This window comes from Struthio camelus, chromosome 5 (assembly GCF_040807025.1).
Source record: "Struthio camelus isolate bStrCam1 chromosome 5, bStrCam1.hap1, whole genome shotgun sequence".
Taxonomy (NCBI): domain Eukaryota; kingdom Metazoa; phylum Chordata; class Aves; order Struthioniformes; family Struthionidae; genus Struthio; species Struthio camelus.
This window is the reverse complement of record NC_090946.1, coordinates 21,107,474-21,129,544: the sequence shown is the minus strand read 5'-3', so window position 1 is coordinate 21,129,544 and position 22,071 is coordinate 21,107,474. Positions and strand designations below refer to the sequence as shown.

At 37.8% G+C, this 22,071-nt stretch overlaps 1 protein-coding gene across 12 annotated transcripts in view; it reads right to left on the bottom strand.

Moving 5' to 3' along the window:
* The window catches only part of SOX6 (SRY-box transcription factor 6), a 380,365-nt gene that overhangs the window by 266,587 nt on the left and 91,707 nt on the right, over positions 1-22,071 (bottom strand). For 3 of the 12 annotated variants that reach the window (XM_009684726.2, XM_068944950.1, XM_068944954.1), the window contains exon 1: positions 351-792. The exons of the other annotated variants lie outside the window; for them this stretch is intronic. The gene's annotated coding sequence lies outside the window, so the exon portion shown is untranslated. Of the gene's footprint in view, positions 1-350; positions 793-22,071 lie in introns of those variants that run through there. 12 annotated transcript variants of the gene reach the window in all.

The window sequence follows — 22,071 nt, the reverse complement described above, 5'->3', positions numbered from 1 at the left end:
CTGCCACAATATGTTCAAGCAGAACTAAAGAAAAAATTATGTATTAGCTTGCAATTGCAAAGGGCTCTTCAGGTTTTGTAATCAGTTCTCAGACTTAACCACCAACTAGTAAAGAATTGTTAAATGTTTCACAATTAAACACATTGCACAGCTAAAAAATACTTCCTCTTACCAATGTTAAAAGCACTTTAATTTCTTTCATTCATTTGGGAAAACTGAGGATCAACATATACTGTTTCATATGCTGATAGTTTAAGTAATTCAGTAAAGATTCCTTTTGAAATTAAATTCTCTTACAATGCAAAATAGAAAGAAAAGATCTTATTTCTCTGAGAAGATGTCTAGCTTACCTGACTTTGCCATTCCACACCGACAGGCTGAACAATATTATCAGCTCTTCAGGTACTAATTCTTGCTAACTGGAAGGATATTTTCTCTCTTGCTGGATTAATAATCAACTTTCCTGATAGTTCATTTGTAATTCTCTGCTGGTTAACCCTTTGTATGGTTCCCATTTTGAACTAAGCAGCCTACCCTGTCCAGTTCATGTTAATAGGAAAATAACAAATACAGACATGACAATTAAGTAAAGACCTAAAAAGTGAGTGGAAGAATAGATTATTTAAAAAAACCTAAATGCCTATAATACTTAAAAGAAGATTTGGTTTCTCCTAAAGACTGTATTTGCTAAACCAAAGCATCAACAAACGGAAAGCTGGCAAGTCCAACGGCTCGAACGACAACATGCTCCCATGAAGCTACTGCTTGACCTCGCAGCTCCAGCGTACATGTAAGTATGACACATGCTTGCTGAACTCTCAAAATAACATCTTTTATTATTGAATAGTTGGCTGAGAAATTACCACAGTTATCAGTGTGTGCAAGGCCGTCCATCTGTGTTGTCAGAAAGCAAGAGCAAGCGTGGCCAGGAGCAAAAATGAGATAAGAGAGGCCCAGAATAGCTAAAAAAGGGAGTTCAAGTAAGGTCAGAACAGTTTACGATGGGACACCTCATAATTACATGCAATTATATTTTTCAGAGGTATCAGTAGCAAATTACTTACATTCTGTCAATTTTATAAGAATTCAACAAATTTTGGTAGCTCTGTTGTGAAATAAATAAGATTACAAAAAGGCTTTAGAGGTCTAGTATAAGAAGGTGAAAAATGCTAGAAAACCCAGCATGGAGAAATGTTGGAGCTATAAGATGGACCTTAGGGTGTGTTTTGATTGTGGATGGAGGGAAGACGAAAAGAAAAAGAAACTTGTTGCCTGGATGACTGAGGCATCATGTTGTGAAAACAGAAAAGTCATAAAGAAAGGCTTTGCATTTCTTTTCTTTTTTTTTTTCCTTTCTGAAAAATATCGACTTAGGTTTTTGGATACTGTAGGAAAAACATAAGCGATTACAGTTCTTTTCACTAACAGAAATGCTTTCCCTGGTAAAAGCGTGCTGTAGCTACTTTATTAAATAATACTGAAGTACTTTGGAGTTTCCCTTAGACAAAGGCGCAGAGTCTCCTAAAGTTATGGCATGGCACAGAAGAGACTTTTATCTATTTCCCTTTGCATAAGAGCAGTCCTATAGCAAATCTGTTTTTATATGACTGTAGGTCTCTGTCTACTGTGGTACCTAATAACAGTGTGCTGTAAACTTTCTATGATATGTGCTGTAGAATTTATGATAAAATGCTATAAAGTGTTGAAGAAAATTTATTTCATATTTAGAGCTAATTTTATTCAGTGGGTGTTTGAAGGAAAACCTTTTAAGAACACCAATAACGTGAGAAAGCTGCAACAACTAAATTTATTGTTAAGTATCGCATCAGTGGTACTCCTGGGGGCTCCTCTTCATGGGAAGAAAGCTTAAATAACATTTTCTAACACATTGGATTGCTTCCCAGAGATGTGATGGCCTACTGAGGCAGTGCTGAACAAAGCAGGCTGGAATAGTAAGTCAGTAAACAGCTTTTTTCAGAGGATGGTCACAAATAAACACAACTTTGTTTAATAACGGCAAATTATAGTTATCTTGTGTCCTATAGAAGGTGCACTATCTCTCTCTCCTGTTTCACCTGACTAAACCGGTGGTATCTCTTCTATCACCTGACTTAGTGGCTGGCTAGAAATAATAGGACAAAACAATCCACTATTGTTCACAAGACAATGACCTTTCATGTCCTTGAAGCTCGCCATGACCTTTCATCTCTCCTATCCTCCAATGGTCTCTCCTAACAACTAAAACTACACTCAGTTAGGCTGAATTCCAGATTGTCTTATAAAAGCCCTGTCCTTTCAAAACAAAACCAATTTTTACACCAAGGTGGAGGAGAAACACAGGTCCATTGTTCCCGCACAGATGGAAGTTAGAGTTACTAAGGCAACAGCTCTAATCCCCCTTTTTACCACCTTTTTCACATCACTGGCCTATCAAGTGTGCTACCTTTTAACTCATAAGCTCAAAAGCTGGTAGTCTAACTGACTGCCCTAATTAGCTACGATTTTCACAGTACAGACAACATGATGAGCTAATCGAAATTTGCAAAATAATGACGTACCTCCAGCAAATATTCCTCCTCCTGAGGCCCAGTCTTAGAATAACAATAATGAGACCATTATTAGAGGAGGGCATTAAAATGCTGCACTGCTGCTAAACAGAGAACTTAATTGTTCTGGTCTTGTCCATTGAATCAACAACCTATTGTTGTGGACTTGAAAAATAAAGGACTGGAGAATGGGTGCCATAATGATTGGTCTGTGCTGCCATACCAGCACTCTGTAGAATTGTTTTCCTTTTGAAACTCTTGATGGACTAGTAGTTTTGTTTAAAAGTAATATAAAAGGCAATTGTCTGGATAAAAAGTCCTATTTATTGAAATCTTTAGAAGCAGTTGCATGGATTTGTTCATGACCCCCGAGATAAAAACATAAGGACCATAATAATGCTATTTGTAGAGGCCACTGCTTGGAGTGGCACTAGATAACGCTGTCCTGTCTAGCTACTGTAAAAGGAAGGAAGGCATTTCCTTCGCAGACAGAAATAATGACAGAAGGTCAAATTGTGGACAGATCCAATTCATCTGTTAAAAGCAAGATGTTTTATTAAAAAAATATTAACTTTATATAGTTGGTCATAACTTTGAATTTTGGGTTTAGATCAATCTGATAGAGGTACACATACGTCAGTCACAACACCGGACTTTTTGTTTATGTTAGTTTTTTATGGATACTGAAAAGGATTGATCTTTTTTTTCTCTTCACCTTTTCTATAGAACTATATCCTAAACCTTGTAGTGCAGAAACCGAACAACATAGAGAGAGATGTAGCAAGTCAACTGATGTAATTCATAACTTACTGTTAAAACAGGATATTCTGTTCATTTAAAATTGGAACTGGGAAGAAAAAGTATTTACTATCTCTGGAATGTCTTTTAATTTTGTTTTCTTACTAATAAGAAAGTGTAACACATCATTTGAAATTGCCACCAAATGTTGACGTGTTCTTGAGAAAAAAAAATCCCCAAATCAAAAAACAGTTTTATTGCATCTAATTATTGTTAAATGATGCCATCCTGGGTGCCTATCCCAGTTTTTACTGCCACAGAATAGTTGAGAACATATAAGCAATACCACATTTACACTTTGGAACAGAAATTAGAATAATGTCTTACCGCATTTTTATGGTTACCTCTCTATGCAGATTGCCACATATGAAGTGCACAAAAATAGGCTATAACTCTAGGCTAATATAAATGATAAGAAACACCAGAATCTGGGCTTGAAGGAGCACCCATTGGTAAACTGCTGTTTACTTCAATGGGGAAAAAAGTTTAGGTTTTATTTTTTCTTCTTATCAACATACTGTAAATCAAAATGAGAAAAAAAAGTTAAAAGGAACAAAAGGGGCAAAAACTTAAAGTTAAAGGTTAACTGACAAGGCATTTTCAGCAGTCCTTAGAACTGCTCGCATAATGTAAAGTTGTCTTGCATGTACTCACAGAACACATTCTCTTTAAACTCAGAGTCTTTTCTTTTGTAAATTGAAAAATGCCTAATATAAAGAAGTATTAAATTGTAAATAAGACTTCTTGCTTCATTCAGTCCATGCTTTGCTTCATTTATCTTCATCTTGTTAGGCTAAATTAATTAACAATCTCGGTGTTGCACACTTTCTCTTTTCATTACATCAAATAATGGCCTGGATATGGGAGAAAACCCTCACCACAGGGATCCTGAAACACTACCTTGAGGAAGAGTCTTTTACATATGCATCGCTTTAGCTATATTAACTAGCTAGATGTTACAACATTTACTAAACAGATTCTTCATTGCTTTAAAATAATTATGATCCGAATTTGGTAAGAAATAAAAATATTTAAAAAAATAAGAGGCCTGAAGTGGATCATGCTTACAACTTGTGAGCCACAACTCCCTAAAAGAAAAAATAAAGAAAAAAGCAGTACATGAATTAATAACTAGTTTTACCTTATTTAGTATTAAAAAACCTGCATTTGAATGCACTTTCTGCCCAGTTGTATGTATGGTCCCAAGCATATTAATGTGTCAAATTGCTCAAACTAAGTTGTTGTATCAGTTGTCTGCGATTCTTCTGTGCATAATTAATTGGATGATTGGAATGATTTTGCTAGGAAAGCTGGTTATTTTAATACTGTAATAGGGAGCAACGTGCTAAACTATCAGGCAAGTTTTCCTCCTTTAACCTACATTATGGCATCTAGAGCAAAAGGACAAAACAGTAAAGCCTTTTTTAATCTCACCCTGGTCAAACAACCCTCTTTCTCCAATCATAGCTTTGTGCGTGATATCTTTCTGCTAGTGTTTCTTATTTAATTAAAACAGACACTGACAGAAGGACATGGATTAGGACTGTAATGATGCATTTACTTAGATTAATCGGAGGCTCCTTTTGGAGTAATGGCTTAAACAAAGAACAAAAGGAAATTGTTATGAAACAGCCTTTTATCCCAGGCAAAGGTCACATTATGAGGTTTTTAATTTTGTCAGCCTCTGTTATATTGGGCCTCGCTACCAGAACATGAGAAGTGCCTCTCTCCCCCTCTCCCCTGAGCAAAGCCAGTTATTATAATACAGCCATTAAAGCTGCAAATTAAAATGTCTGATTTTAAAACAGGTTGCTTAGCTTTCAAAACCCTCTAATTAGCATGTTGCGCATTGTTGTGAAGGAAAGAAACCTAAAATGCTAATGACCTGCTGCCAGGTGACCGCACTGCTGTGCAAAATAATACAGACCCTTTCAAGTAGTCGTAATAATAACAATAATACCCAGCCCTTATGAATTACCCAAGTCCAGGTCTACTCCGCACCACATGTGCTTAAAGAAACAAACGTGCATCCAGCCAAAGATCAGAGTTCAGTAGTCAGCACAGGAGATTGTTGTATGTTAACTGGAAAGAAGTCTGTGCCCATTCAGACACTGTAAGGGAAGAGAAAAACATCTGAAACCACCAAGGGCCAGGTGATACTTGGGCCAGGCACAGACAAAAGCAAGGAATGACAAATTCTTACTCTCTCAGAACGAAACTACAGATAAATTTCTGTACTCTCTGGAGTAATTTTCGAAAAAGAAAAAAATTACGTAATCGACTTTTTGGAAATCATAGCTGCAAGAATATTTATTATTCTTCCACACCACCTAAAAAAAGCAAACCTTGTCCAAGCACAGAGTCCACCTCTCTGGCAAGCTGCAGTACCCGACAGCATCTAGGGGCACGTGGCATGATCCCAAGGAAGAAGCTGAAGCTTGCTGATGGTGTCAGCGTAGGCCTTCAGTAACAGCAAGAGGGGCTGCTGCACTGAAAACTCCTGAACGATCAGTTGAGCAGTCAGGACTGACTCCACTGGGACCTCTTGTTTCCCCAGCAGTTAAGAAAAAAAGTTCTCTCAGGAACTCGCTGGCTCTGCCGTAAGGATCCTGGCCTTCAAGCGCAGCACAGCAGCTTTATTCCCAGCTCACGGGACTAGCAAGTTGCGTGAGCTGCTGAGCAAGAAGCGGGGTAGGTCTCGATGGCAGCTGATCTGCAGGAGCTTCCTACCCTTCAACCACTCCCTCATGACCATACCACAAAGGGGATTTGCAGTGATTCTTGTCCCTTCTTGCATTATGTTTCACTCTAAAGTCCACCAGGCCAGGGCCATGGTTCTAAGAGTGATTCCAAATCCCCATGTACCCCAAAGCACTACTCGACCAAACGCACAATTCAGTTCCTCTCCAGATAAACTACAAACGGGCCAGGTTCAGTAAACAGAATTTATAAATGACAACAGGGTTTAGTTTCATCTCAAATTCATGGGTCAAGTACTCTGAATTTCTCTATTTCACAAAGCACATGCCAGGCTCTGCCACTTTGTTGCCACTACGCTACCTCAGTATGTAGTCCCAACCTTGAAAAGTCAAGTTTCACATTTCGTTCTGGAAAGCAGTAGTGTAATTACATATAAATCACTGAAATTACCTACATAAAGAATGAAAATATGTCTATTTGCAAAAACAGTCTATTTCTAGTGAGTTAACAATCAAACACCTGATCTGCTTACAAGGTGGTAAACAAATTCTGGTGAACAAAATATGAACAGCATTTGCAAAGTCGCAGTACTACATTTGATTGAAAATATGCTGAACTTCACCATAGTGTCCTACAACCTGGAGATACCGCTGTCATCAGCCAGCATCACCTTTTTTTTTTTTTAACTTGAGTGCTTTTCTGCCAAAATAATTGAATCTTAACATATCAGAACCTGTTTCCACAGATACATGTACTATCCAATAATATTCCTCGCTTGCCTCTTGGTTGCTGTTCTTTCATGAAAAAAAAACCCCTCCATGAGACAAAAAACATACTGTTAAGTTTATTTATAAAACAAATACAGTAGCATCTAATGAAAAAGAGATTTTGTGCAAAGCGATAGGTTGCTCTGTCCTTTAAAACTTGCAGTCAGGGAATTCCCATTGTTTTCCTTTGTAGCTGTGCACATACTGTTTTTCTAGAATTCAGCCTAACAGTACTCTCTTTTAAAGGCATCTTGCAATGGTTGTTGCACTGATATGCACAATGCAAATACACTGTTCCCCAAAAGTTATATTTGTTCCTTGAAATATGCCATATGCTACTGCTCTTTTAGTGAATAAGTAATAAAATCTGCATTAGTGTCCTACGCAAAATGTGAAATCATGCTTTAAGATTGGAGCTGCTTAGATAGCAAATTATCTGCATCATTTCACATTTAGCAGCTAGAGAGTTGTCCAGGTACAGTCTACATACAGTCAGTGTTAAAACAGTCAGTGCCTACGTGAACATGGCACTTAAGTGTCTCGTGGTTTTTGCTGAATATCCAAGTATTACATAGAACTGTATGTAACAGAACAACAGTAATCCAGCAATTTAAGACTTCGGTGGAGGAGTCTTGACAGTCAGGCTGGCACAGCAGCAACTACTGGCATGGCACAATAGAAACACCTGCAAAGCAGTCCTATAGAGTCAGTAATCGTGCTGGTGTGTTGCAGAATGAGACCGACCGGCCTTTAATACATTACAAGTTCAAGTGGGCCATTAACGTACATTTCTGAATAACTATAGCGGTCTGTCATGGTGAGCCCAGAAACACTGGTGGCCAGTAGAGAGCAGAAAAGGGAATCCACTTTCTCACCTTCACGCACCTGAGAAAAGGTCACAACATGCCCTGCACTGACGCACAGCAGAATCGAATGTACTTCTAGAAAATATCGTGACAGCATTGATATTTTTGTGTAATAAATGCAAGCAGATATGACCCAAAGACATGAAGGAAAGGGGAAAGGGAAGTCGGCTCCTTCTGATGTTTTTTACTCAGATAAGGAACCCCACAGATTAATCACAATCCTAGTAATAGATTTGTATCACTGTCCTTTGGTTTCAAAAAGGGCTGTTGTGATGCTTTATCACAGCATTAGTTGGCTGTCCTACAATTTTCACTCTTGATTGCATCAAAGCCCCAGTAAGTATGAAAGTATTGCAGAAAGTACGTGATAGATGGCGACTCTCTGCAAATCAACTGCTTCTGTTTCACCACTTCTAAAATGGTGAATGATACCTTGGTACCAGCTCCTCATAAGGGCCTTTGGTATCCATGAATGTGAGTTCCTGAAACATTAATTTCATATAGGGGAACCCAGTCCTGTTCTTCCAGTTACCAACTAGTGCCCAACTACTAGCATTGACTGTACAGAACAGCAATTTTCTCTATCCTCACATACCGTGAAACAAAAACCATACTTATCTCTGAGCACTAGTATCAGCTCTTTAAGTATGTCCCATTGTGCACATCCTATCTCTGCTTTTTCCATGTGTCCTTCTCTACAGGTTCTCTGCATCGTATTCCACCTAGTCAGGCCATACTGGTATCGCTGTATGCACAGCTTTGTGTATCTGTCAGATGAGAGAAAGCAGAGCTGTCCGCTCTCTGGGTTTCCAAAAGACTACATTTGGTTCATACAAAGCGGTTCTTTTTCAGCCCTATGTACTGCAGGATCAACCAACTTGCATATTTGATTTAAAGTCATTATTAGATTACATCTTCACCACTAGAAATTCTTATTACTGTTTAAGTCTTTTCACAATCCTATATATTCCATCTAATTTCAAAACTTCATTCACATCTGGTTTGCAATATACTGCAAAAACACTTAGTGCTCAAAACCCTTATAAATTACTTACTTGGTTTTGCAACTGTTGCTCATATGAACTTACCAATGGACTTTTGACTCAACTTCTTAAAAATCTCTTAGCAACTGTAGTGTTCAACTTTCACATCTGTCTTTTTTTTCAGTCATGAAATTAAACTAGGTAAATGTTGGATCAAAATCTCATAAGCAGTCAACTCCATTTTTCTAGTTGTTATCACTAGATTCTAATAAATGTTAGGGCTATTGTAGTCCAAACTGTCTCATGCAAGAGTACACTGATTTACGCAATCAATCACTGATTTAAACATATTAAAATGTTCTTTTAATAGTGGGGACCAGAAATTAATGTTACATATTAAGGGGATTACATGGAATTACATGGAATAGTAGCAAAAATAGCAAAACCACCTATATACTGTCAAATGCATGTAATATACTTAACGAACATTTCAGTCAAATAAATACTGTTGCATTCTAGCATGCAAAAGTAGCCTGCACAAATTATGTGAAAATTTTACCTCAATTAAGTGAAAGGAAAATTATCCATATGCAAACTTGGCTTGCATCTCAGTTCACAAACACAGGCTAGGTTTCAAGAGAAACCAGGCCAAATGTTGTAACTGTTAAGGGATCTAAGCTTGCTGGTGAAAACAACATGAAATTGCTCATACACAGAAAGGTATCATGGAAATAGAATGCCACAGTATCCTTCTCATTACAAGAGATAGCCATGTGTTGAACTTCAATGCCTCCTGAAAATATTATTCACTAGGCACCATTGACCATTTTTCCTGCTATTAAAATGTCCCAATCAGTATTGCCTAATGAAGGGGTAACACAGAAGAGTAAGGACTACTTTTGACTTTCTACCTTGATTTACCCATCTGTAAAACAAGAGTAACAATATCATTGTAAATCACCTTTCTAAACTGCTTTGAGATCCGCGGATAAAAAGAGCTGTCTGAGGGAAACTGAATCTCCTAAGGAGTTTGAAGCAGATACCACTTTAAAAAAAGCAACATAATTTGTTTTCTTTCTCCACTGTTACACCTTTCAATGCCCAATCAGCCAGTTATCCCATTGCGTTGTATTATAATAAATTGGATCAGAACAGACAAATTAATCAAGTCAGGACAGTGAGTGCGCTTTGTTTACATGCTACATCCTGTACATCTCATTCCTAGGTTCAGACTGAAACGCAGCTCCAGCTGCAACAGCTTTCAAGCTGACAAATCTTGCTGGAACTGGGCCACGCAGCGTTTCAGACCTCGAAGGTGCTGTAAGCATGCGCTTTCACTGCAGTCCTTAAAGCTCCAGATATCAAATGTTCACATGCTAAACATCCCTCCAAAAGTATACCTGTCCCAGCTTAATGGTATGTACCATCCAGTCACTGGGCAGTCATTTTTTATGCTCATATAATTATCATGATTTTAAATCATTCCTAAAGAGAGGAATTAAAATATATAGCCTACTAGAAAAAGGATATTCTTAACCACTCCATGGAGACTCGTTTATAATTTCACTCTTAAAGAGCTTAATCTAATAGACTTCAAAAATGTGACATTTTGGGTATGTATTAATATTTCGGGGGGATAATTAAATCCTTACAAAATAGCTACTGCTCACCCAGCTGGACCGATGGAAACAAAAGTTGTTTAGTAAGTAAGCAACGTAATGCTTACTAAAAGTAAGTTGAACAACCTACAATTTTGTAATGTTATTGAAATCATTTTAATGTTTCACAAAGCAGTAACATATACTGAACACAAGATAGCATGGTTACAAAAGTGTCACTGATCATCACAGAGAATGAGCTGTATAATTAACTTGTTTCTTGAAAGATGTGATTATCCCCAAATGGATTTTGAAAATACCATTTTTCTGACTTTTTATACACGTGTGTTTGTATTAATACACTCTCTTTTAAGCAAAAGCATTGCAATTCTGTTTTTGGACTTTTCTTCAAACCCACCAGTTAGAGCAAACGGAAACATGTAGCAGTTTCGCAGCCCTAGTGCCTGAAAGAGGAGCCCGCACGGTGCCGGCTGGAGGCAGGTGTCTCAGGTGAGAGGACTGGGGGAATGGATGCCCCGCGCAGGAGCAGAGAGTAAGTGGAGCTCAGGGAGAGGAGTACGAGGAAGGCAACCGCTGGAGAGAGCTCAAGGACTCTACAAAACACCAGGAACTTCCACCTAACGTCTGCATGTGATAGGAAGTATTCGTGAGCGTTTTCTTGGAGGGACTACTTCAGATTAGATTAGCATGAAATGAAAGAGTTAAATTCCTAAGATTATACAGAAGTTTAAGATAATCACATATAAAGTGATTAGCTTAAATCCTAGATAGATAGACTGTTTTGCTTTATTTTTGTCCTCAAGCCTGCACCTTTTATGATAATGAGATGCACAGTCAGCCCTCACTTGGTAAAATATTTTTGTTGCCATGCAGTTAAACAAATGCTTTTTTCATTTTCCTTTAAAATAGCCTCCCACCCATGTTTCTCTAAACAGTGGCTATCAGTCCAGCTGGATAACATGTACAAGCTGGGCAGGAAAGTCTCCTCTTGCCCCCACTAAAAGGGTCCTTTCCTTATTTCATCAGCTAAAACATATGGGGAAATAATAGGACTTTTAAAATTTAAAAGAGAGTACATCTGAAAGGAATTCTTATGCCATAATATTCCTACATTCCACTGTAACTCCCAGCCTATGACTGGCATCTGGCAGGGGTAACAGTTTTAGCACAGAGAAGTGGAGAAGATCAAGGTAATCTTTCCTTATTTCTTTTACACACTGATATTCATAATTCCATTATGTGCTCTTTTCCTTCTCTTTTTCTTCTTCAGGATTCTTGTATGAAATATGAAGAACTCACAAGTACGATTACCAAATTTATGGTGTATGCCTGCTACACCGCACATTATAGTCTCACAGTTGTTTGCCCTGCAGTATGAAGGATTTGCATAGAGTTTAAATGCTAGAGATCTATACAAACTATAGTTAAAATACTATTACATTTATATGTTTTTCTATATGAACTAGTAAAAAAAATAATTTTTTGTTCTACTTTAGGGCAACATTTTATTACAATTAAATGAACGGGATTAGCTCTGTTACTTCTTTGAAAAGAATCATGACCAAAAAGACACAATTTCAGGAAACAACTGTAAGATGATAAAGAAAATCTGTCTATTTCCATATGTGGTAATATCAAAACTAAATATATCTCACTGATATTTAAAATCCGAACATTTCCCCTTTACAATTCTCTCACCTGTGCGCACAATTTATACCAGAGCTTTGAGAGGGAAAAGAACGAAGTGCTTGCCTTCAATCCTGAGGGATTTTATGTTGTGTTGTTTCTGTTGGGTTTTTTTAATTCATTATTCTCTCCCTTCCCACCAGTGCTGACCATCACTGCAGTACCGTATCTCCAGCTGTGACTTAGAACAGGCAGCTCCCTGAAGCCAAAACAAGCGCTGCTTTTCTGATTTAAAAACAAGGGACATCGTAAAAGGGAATAAAGCTTCAGCTTCCATTTCTTTTGAATTTCAGTGTCACCTCCGTAAGTGAGTATATGACACAGCAACCTAGACAATATGACAAGTTACAGAGAGAGCTGTAGCAATTAGACTATAGAAAATTATCAAATCTTTTATAAGCAATTTAATATTGCATCCTTTTCAGAGAGAAACTGTTTAAACCATGTGTTACATGAAATATTTGACAAACTGTATGCCTAATTTGTAAGTTTTCTCTGTTACAGAACACAACTGGAAACCTTCTGTACCTGACCTTACTCCTCTCCAGGAGGATCGTCTCCTAAGAGGAGAGGAGTTCTCTCCTCTCACAGGAAATTCAGAGCATGTTAGACGCAGACAGACAGACAGAAGGAAGGAAAGAAGGAAGGAAGGAGAGTAAACATCAACAAGTAAAAGGATAAAGGATGACTTTGGCAGTTATGCAACAATTACAGAAAAAGAATTTAAAAGGAAACTATTTTTTTCCACTTGAAGTCTAGAGTACACATTTTATCATAGGGAGTATTCACTTTATTTTCCACGACTCGGCCTGAGACAATGGCAGCCGACTGCAAGCTCTATACAGGAGTCTAAAATTAGTATTTAAAAAAAAGTCTTTTTATTCTCATAAAATTTGTACATTAAAACTGACCTTTTAAAAGGTTACTTCTGTAGAGAAGAACTAGCAGCTATCAAAATCTAAAAACACCAATCAAATTTAAATGTTTCAAACTGAACTTACATTAGCACAGACAATGCAACATTCCCAACAGCCAGGTAAAGCAGAAGAAAGCTTTAAGCAGAATTACAAACTATGTGAATCTTCAAGTTATAGTACTATTGCATCAAAGCTGTAGTTTAAATATCTTGTTGCTAACTACCAAATGGTCTGCGTCAGGCTACGCTGTTCGGCATAGCAAGTGGATTTCCTACCACTTTGATCCAATTATCAATTCTGATTCAGCAGCTTCACGATACAGTCAGAGAAAAGCTTCCTTTTAAACTTAGCCTTTTTTATTCTTCTGCCTTACTATAAATGTACTTCACTCCTTAAAGATTTTCATACACGTTAGGGTGAGAAAAATGCAACTACTCATTAACATGCCCATAAGTGCATTAAAATCATATTTACCCCAGGCTTTTATATATACATGTGTTTTATCTACCATATACAGCTGTAAGTAGAAGAGACAAGTTAGTCCAAGGACATAATGTCTTTCAGGCTCTATAGCACTTAGCAGGTTACTGGGCCTCCAAGGCCTAACAGATTTAACCAAGACTTTTCACACAATCAGGTAAAGAAAGCTAGGCCAGTCAGGACATAACCCATTTAGATAACAAAGGGAATATTTTAGTGACAATGTGAGAAAGCAACAGTAAAAATGGTTAAAACAAACGAACAAACAAACAAACGGTAGCTCTCTTTTTTTCCCCCTCTAAGAACGGGATTTTGACTATGACATTCACTGCACTCTTCAGAAAATGGAAAGTCAGTCATATAGGCTTTATTCAAAGAGACCCATGTAAAATCATCAGTGCTGGGTACTCTGATAGACCTTAATGTCTTCTACAGATTTAGGATGAACTTATTGACAATGTTTAAAAATACCAGGCTTATAGGTGAAAAATAAAGATTCTTGTCATGCGTATATTAAACAGATCTATAATAAAATGTAGTTGTATCTTCAGTTTCACTTCAACGTAATGGACGTATTTAGTGACCTCGAGTTTGAGTTAGAAGTATTAACACTTGCACGTAGGAAATGGCAATTAGTATCCTGAAACAGCCATACTCAATTCCAAACCAATGAAGAGGTGAAAGTGCTGTGGTGTGAACAAAGCCAGCTTTAGCATTTGTTAAGGTCACTTCAGTTCTTGAAGTGGCTCTTCTTCGAGACCATTACCTCAGCTAAATATGCTCAGCAAACCATAATAATGATGGAGATAACCCGTCTCTAAAGAAACCAGTTTGGGGTGTGGGTTTTGAATTGGAATCAGGGAAAAGATGACTACACACCCCATGCTCTTGCTCTTCTCTAAGGCCAAGTTTAAATAAAGAAGAATAGTTTTCAGTTATCTTGGCCCACATTTCAATGGCAAGGGAACTGTGAATGAAAGAAGTTCATAAAGAAGACTGTTAAACATTAAAGTATAGTATAATCACTGTATGAATTAGTCATAGCCAGTTTAGACACTGCCCAACCCACTTTCCAACCATCTGCAACAAATGTGCTCCATTAAAACAGAACCATATGGAAAACAAGCTAGCAATTAACACAGCTTCTCTGCATACCTCTAATACAGCACAGATTTCAAACTCGGAGTGAGACTGACTGCTGAATTACTTCCATATTGCTGCTGTTTAGACCTTGGCAACACATATTTATCCTCACTCACTACAGTATGTCATCCCAAGATACTGCTATATCATCAAAATGAGCATGAACAAACCACCCACAACTGAGCCACTCATTGTGGTTTATAGCCTCTGTTAATAAAATATTTGCAGATCAAAGTATAACAGACTTTTTCAAAGAAGCATAATATGTTACTTACCGGTCGGTATCAAAACTAATAGCTAATGCAGGGCAAATCGATTAATTTAATTGCTAATTGGTAACGTCTTGTACTGTTAAACAAAACTGCTTCAGGACTGAGTAGCTTTCTGCTCTCCCAGATTACTTCAAGGGCTAGAGGGGCAGCACTTACGTTGCTATTATTCCCAATAGAAAGGGACATGCAGAAAACCCGGTTCCAAAAGTTAGAGCCTTAAAAAATACCCAGGGATAGTAATGTTTGGGCTACATATCTTTACTAAAATACGGAAACTAGAATACTTCATAATTGTATCTGTATGAGCGTACAAGATCCAGAAAGTGAAGCTTACCACCAACATTATAAACAAATTGTTTTGTTTCATTATCCAAAGTAAAATGCAAACAGTCAGTACATACTATGTGTCCTTTTGTGTCTAGCCCATTACAGCTCTCAGTTTAGAGTCTGGCTCTTCAATTCAACCTACAAGCATTTGTTCTCTGATGTTCAGTCCGTGAGGTTTGGCCGAGGTGGCAAAGCCTCACAGAGTCACGTAGCTTGGACCTCAGAAGGTCACCTAGACCTACCTCCTGCGCAAAGCAGAGCAAGGTAGATCACGTTGCTCAGGGACTTGTCCAGTCAGGTTGTGAATATCTCAAAAGGGGGATACTGTGAAAGAAAACCTAAATACCTTTAAAAAATACCTAAATGCCTAAAAATGTACTGGGTATTAAGACACAACATTTGCAATGCAAATAATGTTGCTTTTGGCTGTGTAATACTAAAAGTGAGAGAATCTATACTTTTTTAAAATAACTGATATTTATTTAACTAAACAAAGCACATTATGAAGTGAAATCATTCTCGTTCAACAAAGCCCCAGTGCTTCCTCTGTTATGCAGGCTGAAGTGAAAAAACAGAATACAGACATCATTTTGTTACAGACTTCCGAACTTTCAGAGGTGCAGTTATGGAGTAGATTCAGTCCATGAAACATTGCCTCAGTACCTGAGAGATTTCAAAAGCACTGAAATTTTTGAAGCACCTTTTCCTGACGCTGGACCATCCAAGGGCCACAGGGTTCCCAAAGACCCACAACAAAGCATGGAGCGCCTAGGAACTGAAGGTCTAGAGGCAGAATTCCCCACATGAATTTCATTCTGTTCACACAGAAGTTTCTCCCCCATTCAGCAGAAATCAAGAAGAAACTCCAAAAACAAGCTCCACATTTCTTCCTGGCACTTTTCACACCTTCAAAGGTTTCAACACAAACAGTACTAATAGAGCCCTACAGCGATAATACACTGTCCAAGCTTAATACACTGATGAGAAAATACAGCTGTATGCCCACATAGGGTTTTAACTGCTTCTTCGCTTTGTCCTTAGAATTGCCTATTGTCATAGCGACATAAAAGACCTTTGGATGTTTGGTAGCGGATTTTAAGCACCTGCATTTAAAAACATGTAATTCTACTCAAATTTTCGTTTCTTTGAAAAAGAACAAAAGTTCAAGTTCTAGGTCCTGAAGAAGAACAGGCATATGTGACACTGCCATCGGCTTATGTGCATTAATAGAAATAAAATATAAACTTGTATTATTTTAAAACTCATGCTTTGGAGAGACATTATTAGCAATATGCAATACTTAGATAAAAAATAACCCGTCTTAAAAATATGCCCATAGCGTCCCGCCGTGACAAAACAGCTGATGACATATTAAATGGGGTTCTGATTGATGACGTTTCAGTTCAATAAAAAGAAGGTTCCAGTGACAGCCATATTCAAAATTAGTTTGCAAGTAATGACTTTAAATAAACCGTATGCATGTATCAAAAACTGGCATTCTGCCGCTACATTTATTTTCCACATTCATTAGGTAAATGATATTTAGTCTGAAAGTTCAAAAATATTCAAATATTATCAGGACTGCAAAAAATGCAATGCTTTGGAATTAACACCTAAACCTCCTGCATCCCCCATAAATTCCTACTAATTAAATTCCTACTATGTTATTCCTCCTGTTTTCCTCACAGTTGTTTTATATATTTTCACCTGTTCCTCTTCGATTTTTGTTCAAGTAACGAAAAAGCTTAACCATAATTGACTGGCAGAAAGGAATAACAATATTTAATTAACATCACTTTGTATGTGTCAAATCTTAAAACTCCACTTAGCCAGTAAGGCTCCATGAAAGTATTCCCCCAACATTTTTAAAAGCTTTTTAAGGAAGCTCAGAACACTGTGTTCTTAATTCAAAAGCACATGCCGAGTTAATTATGGTCTTATGCTTTGACCAAAAGTAGGATTTGTGGGATTTTCTTTTTCTTAAGTCAAAGGATTCAAAAGTAATTTATGAATGATACTGAAATAATGCACGAATTAGCTGCTAACATGCTGTTAGTTTCGAGTGTTAATTTTTTTTAACATGTTGAGAGGGTCAGCATTAAAGTCATGCTGACTTGAAATTCTATTTATAATAAAAGCTGCGTTAACTAAACAATCATACTATTTTACAGTCCTCCTACTTGCTTTCAGATTGTTGCTCTTGACCAGGTTACTTGTTTGAGAGATTTCAGCACAATCTCTGCCAATTTAAATATAGACATTTCCACAGCTAAACCGATACTATGAGCGTAACACGTACTCTCCTTAGAGTTAATACTTCTTTATGTACATGATTAATTCACATTCCCATTTCTGTGTGAGTAGTTAACGCTATAGGTGCATACTACATGCATTTCCAAATCTTACGGTTTGCCTGCATAAGCAACTTGTTTTGTCATGATCTTGTTATTATTAATCCATTTTTAAAGGAGAAACAAATGGTTCAAGACATACGCTCAGATGTATGTGTGCACATGCGTACGTGTGCATGTGCATGTGTAGTGAATGGCCACGAGCTGGTAACGTGTTTCAGAAGTATTGCTATCTATTTCTCATTTGGATTTTAAAAGAACATTGAATCTCTGTTACAATATCGATTTAAAATATGATCTCAGGCTCTAACGCGTTTGGGATCGGCATCGCTTCTCTCCCACACCACAGCTGACAGGCAGAAAGGGCATAAACGCAGAAGCAGGATCAGCCTAAAGAATGAAGAGCCCTGGACACTTTTCTCCCTCCCTTCCCTTTTCCTTTGGCTTAAGCTCCTCAGCTGAGGAGCAGCAGGCTGACTCAGGCAGGAGCCAAGGAAGACGCACTGCAAAGCCTTCCTCAACGCCAGCCAAACCCTTACCAAATCCTAGGTTAGTTCAGACTTTTTCTCTGAATTTCTCCTGCTATTCTAACAGATTCTTTATTAACTTCTTTTTTATCATTAACAATAAACACTAATAACCATAAGTATTAGTCCAATGCATTCTGCAAATCATTTCTGTTAGGATAGTTCTATTATCCTTTAAAATTATTTTGGTAAGATAAAGTTCTCTAAGAAATGGCGGAATCAGTTATTTTCTAAATATAAAGTACATGAAACATTAATATGCATAGGGTTTTGCCATAGCGTTATGAACGCTTGCCTAACATTTTCACATCCATTCTGTCCCCTTTACATCTCTTGTCACAGTAAGTAAATGAACTGCATATGGCTATTCAGTTACTTCGTCCTTTTTGCTGTTTTTAAATCAACCAATGCAAAATATGAAGTCACTGCTGCACAGTATCCATTCAGCAAATAAACAGCATCACCAAATAATTTATTCTACAGCTCATATTTATACTGCATAATTTCATACACCTTTGAAAATGTCTTCAGCATGTTCAATCTTCAGTAAGGTCAGACTTGCTAGCGGCATAAAACCAATATTGAATTCTTTGCTAACGTAATGCAGAAAAATAATATAGTATCATCATACAGAATTAAGGAAAAGGCCAAACCCATTCAGATTCACAGAAGCCTACGTATGTTCGCTAGTCTCAATGACCAAAAGGGAATACAGCGAAAACAGTATAAATGTAGTGACGGGGTGGACTGGGCCCTGGAGCCTCCTTCCTGGGAAGGGGCGCCTGGGTGGCCCACCGTCAGGGGCTTTCTGGCGCAACGTTCCAGTTGCCGCAGCAGGCAAGGTAGCGTCATACGGGGCCATCACAGGGCCAAGGCAAAAGAGGGGCTTTGGGCTCTCACAGCGCAGAGAGAACTTAGCAAGAGAAATACCACAACAAAGCAAGTATATCAACTTCCGTATGCTGCCACAAGAGAAACACCATAGCAGTTCCAGCAGCTTGTCCAGTAGCAAATAATGGTTCTGCTTTCCCCCGATTTTCAGTAACTGTGTATGTTAAGAGACTTACACTGAAAAGGTGCAAAACGTGAATATTTCTCCACCGTGTAAAATGTCAATATTACTTTAAATATTACTTTTGTTTTTTAAAAGTCAGAATGACTGAAGTGTTAAGAAAATTGGTACCTTCTTAAAAATTTTTCTTGACACTGTCTGAAAGACCAAATCATTTTCCATTTAAACTTCTACTTTCTTCTTTAACTGCTTGCAACATCTACCAATATAATTGAAGAATGGCTTCAGGAATAAGAATAGATTTAGGATAAACAACAGTATTACAATTTTTAAGAAATATATTAAAAAATAAATCACAAATCCAGATTTCTGTTGGAAATGTTTAAAAGTTTTAACTGTATTTTTGTCCAATTTTGGTTTTAAATACCTTGCTTTTAATATCTTATATCCATTTAAGAGATGAACCAAGTCAACTGAAAATACAAGACATATACAGACTGTGATAGAAGAAAAGGAATATGATTGAAGAACGAAAAGAAAAAAACTAGGGATGAGCATTTACTTATGTCTCAGAATGTTACAGTTTTAATTCTGACATCCTAATACTAACGTTTTGAGTGCTTTAGTTCTAAAATGCGCATAAAACTTACTTGTAAACCTATGTTATCAAAGGGTCGATCATTAAGAGAATATCAGTAGACCTTTGAGCATCATTTTTCCTCAAGTATTTAGTAGACAAAGACTCTCAATAGTCCTAAAATACTTGTGATGGTGACCCTCTCTTCTTTCACTCAATAATCATAGTCTTACACTTGAACAGATGAAGGAGAAAAAGGCCTATTGATTATTCAGTCAGTGGTGTCTCTTGGATGAACAGAAAAAAGGTTTGCCACGGAAAATATCTACAATGAACTCAGGATAGTTAGGGAAAAATGTGACAAACAACTCTCCATTCATCTTCTAGAGAAGTTACTGTATTTCTATCCCAGAAAAAACAATTATTCAAACCTTGCCTCCTCCATTTCCTACATTGCTTCCTTCTTCTGAGGAACAAGAGAGCTTTTAACACAGATGTGGTAATCTTGCTTTCTTTTCTGTTTTCTGCCTGTAAGTAAATCTATTGCTCATGCCAGGTTGACAGCCGCAGAAGCTGAAAGGGCTCCATTTATCCCTACAACAGACACTCGCTGGCCATGCAGGCCTCTTCACGCTACCCCAAACTGCTTCCACCCTCACCCTAAAGGAGCGAGTTATAGGAGTGAGCAGGTAGATCAATCTTCTCTTCCATTCCAAGCCCAGCAGCCTTCCTGAAGCTGCCTACAAAGGTACTAAGTAATGCCAGTAATCATGGTTCTTGCACTGTGAACACCTTTGTGGATTTAAAACATCAACTAACGTAACACAGAGAACCAAACCATCAAACTGCAACAAATTTAGGTTATTATTTACCTGGCTGGGTTTAAATTGGAGGCCTTTGGGATGACAGGTTCCACTTCTAATTAAATCTTTCCTTTGCCATCCAGTCCCACGAGTTGGAAAAAATCCCATAGATTTACAATGATGAAATCTGCATTTACTGGTACAGAGAAAGAAGAGAGCTCAAAACTTAAGCAACGCAAGCCCAGACCAAACACAAGAGAATCATCCTTCAGATACTAACTTTCAGCTGCACCACCCTACGGACATAAGTTTTCCTGAGGAGCATCTACTGTTCATTGTTGGAATTTACATTTGCTTTTACAGATTTAATAGCATGCATGTTAACTGGAAACCAAAATGCTTACTGCAGATTTCAAGCTGAGGGTTTCCTCACAGAAAAGAGATCCTACGGTTAAAGAAAGAATTAAGCACCAAGTTAGCCCCACAGGCATCAACTAAAAAAGCTAAGGCGGGAAGGCCTTGGGAGAAGTTGCTACACATGACCGGTCACTAAGGCAACCTATTTTAAAAAGAATCATCACCCATTACTACCTAAGTAACCAGTTTTGTAGGTCTTCTAAGCCTTGCTGTAAATAGCAAGGTTAAAAGGGACAGTTCAGACTGGTTATAAGGACCACCCCAAGAGGACAGAGAGGTTATGCTGCCTCCATCCTTGGAGATTTTCAAGGCTCACCTGAAGAAAGCCCTCAGCAACCTGGTCTGATCTCATAGCTGACCCTGCTTTGGAGAAGAGGTTGGACTGGAGACTTCCTGTGGTCCCTCCTAACCTGAATTATCCTATGATCTTCGTCCTGAGGCAAAGACCTGACAAATGTGACTAACAGTGTGACACTGTAACGGATATGAATGCCCAGCAGCCAAGGCACTAAATACTGCCTGAATGCTAAGGTTTTCTATCCTGAAGTTCTGCACAGAGCACTATGAATGTAATGTACATCCTGTGAGTACAATATATAAGTGAATATAGCAAAAATACACTATTTGATAACAATCCTCTTACCATACTCTCTGTTCTCCTGTAAATGTACTATTGCAGCACCATCAGTGAGCAAAATCTAAAAGGTCTTGGTGAAGATCCTATTCAGGATAGTACACTGAATAATGAATAATTTGACTAACCCTGGTTATGAGACGTAAAAGATGTGTATAGGCTAGAGTTTGAACTAGACTTTCAGGCCATAACAGATGCTAAAAGACTTCATACAGCTGGCCACAGCTTCCACTGCTGTGTTTGCAATAACCTTGGAAATAGGAGATCGATAAGAACGTATAATACTGCAAGATGTTAAGAACTTTCTGTCTGGCTCTGGGAAAAAAGAAGGTACCTTCATGTTGCAGTTCCTTTTTGCTGAAAAAAGGATGCAGTGGGAAGATTTCTGAGGACTAACCAATGCCTCTCACACACTGGCTGCCATGAACATACTGTCTTCACTGAAGCTCCTTTGACATGTGCCACTTCTTTACCCATAGTTTGTATTGCCTTTTATGTTTTCTGCCCTTTACCTACTCATTTTTACTTACTAATGACCTACTATTACCTACTAATATCGCTGAGCTACATTCTGTTACACAGAGCAGTCAAGTCATACACTTGGGTGAGTCCTGATTGCCCAGAAACAACACGCAAGTTTATACAC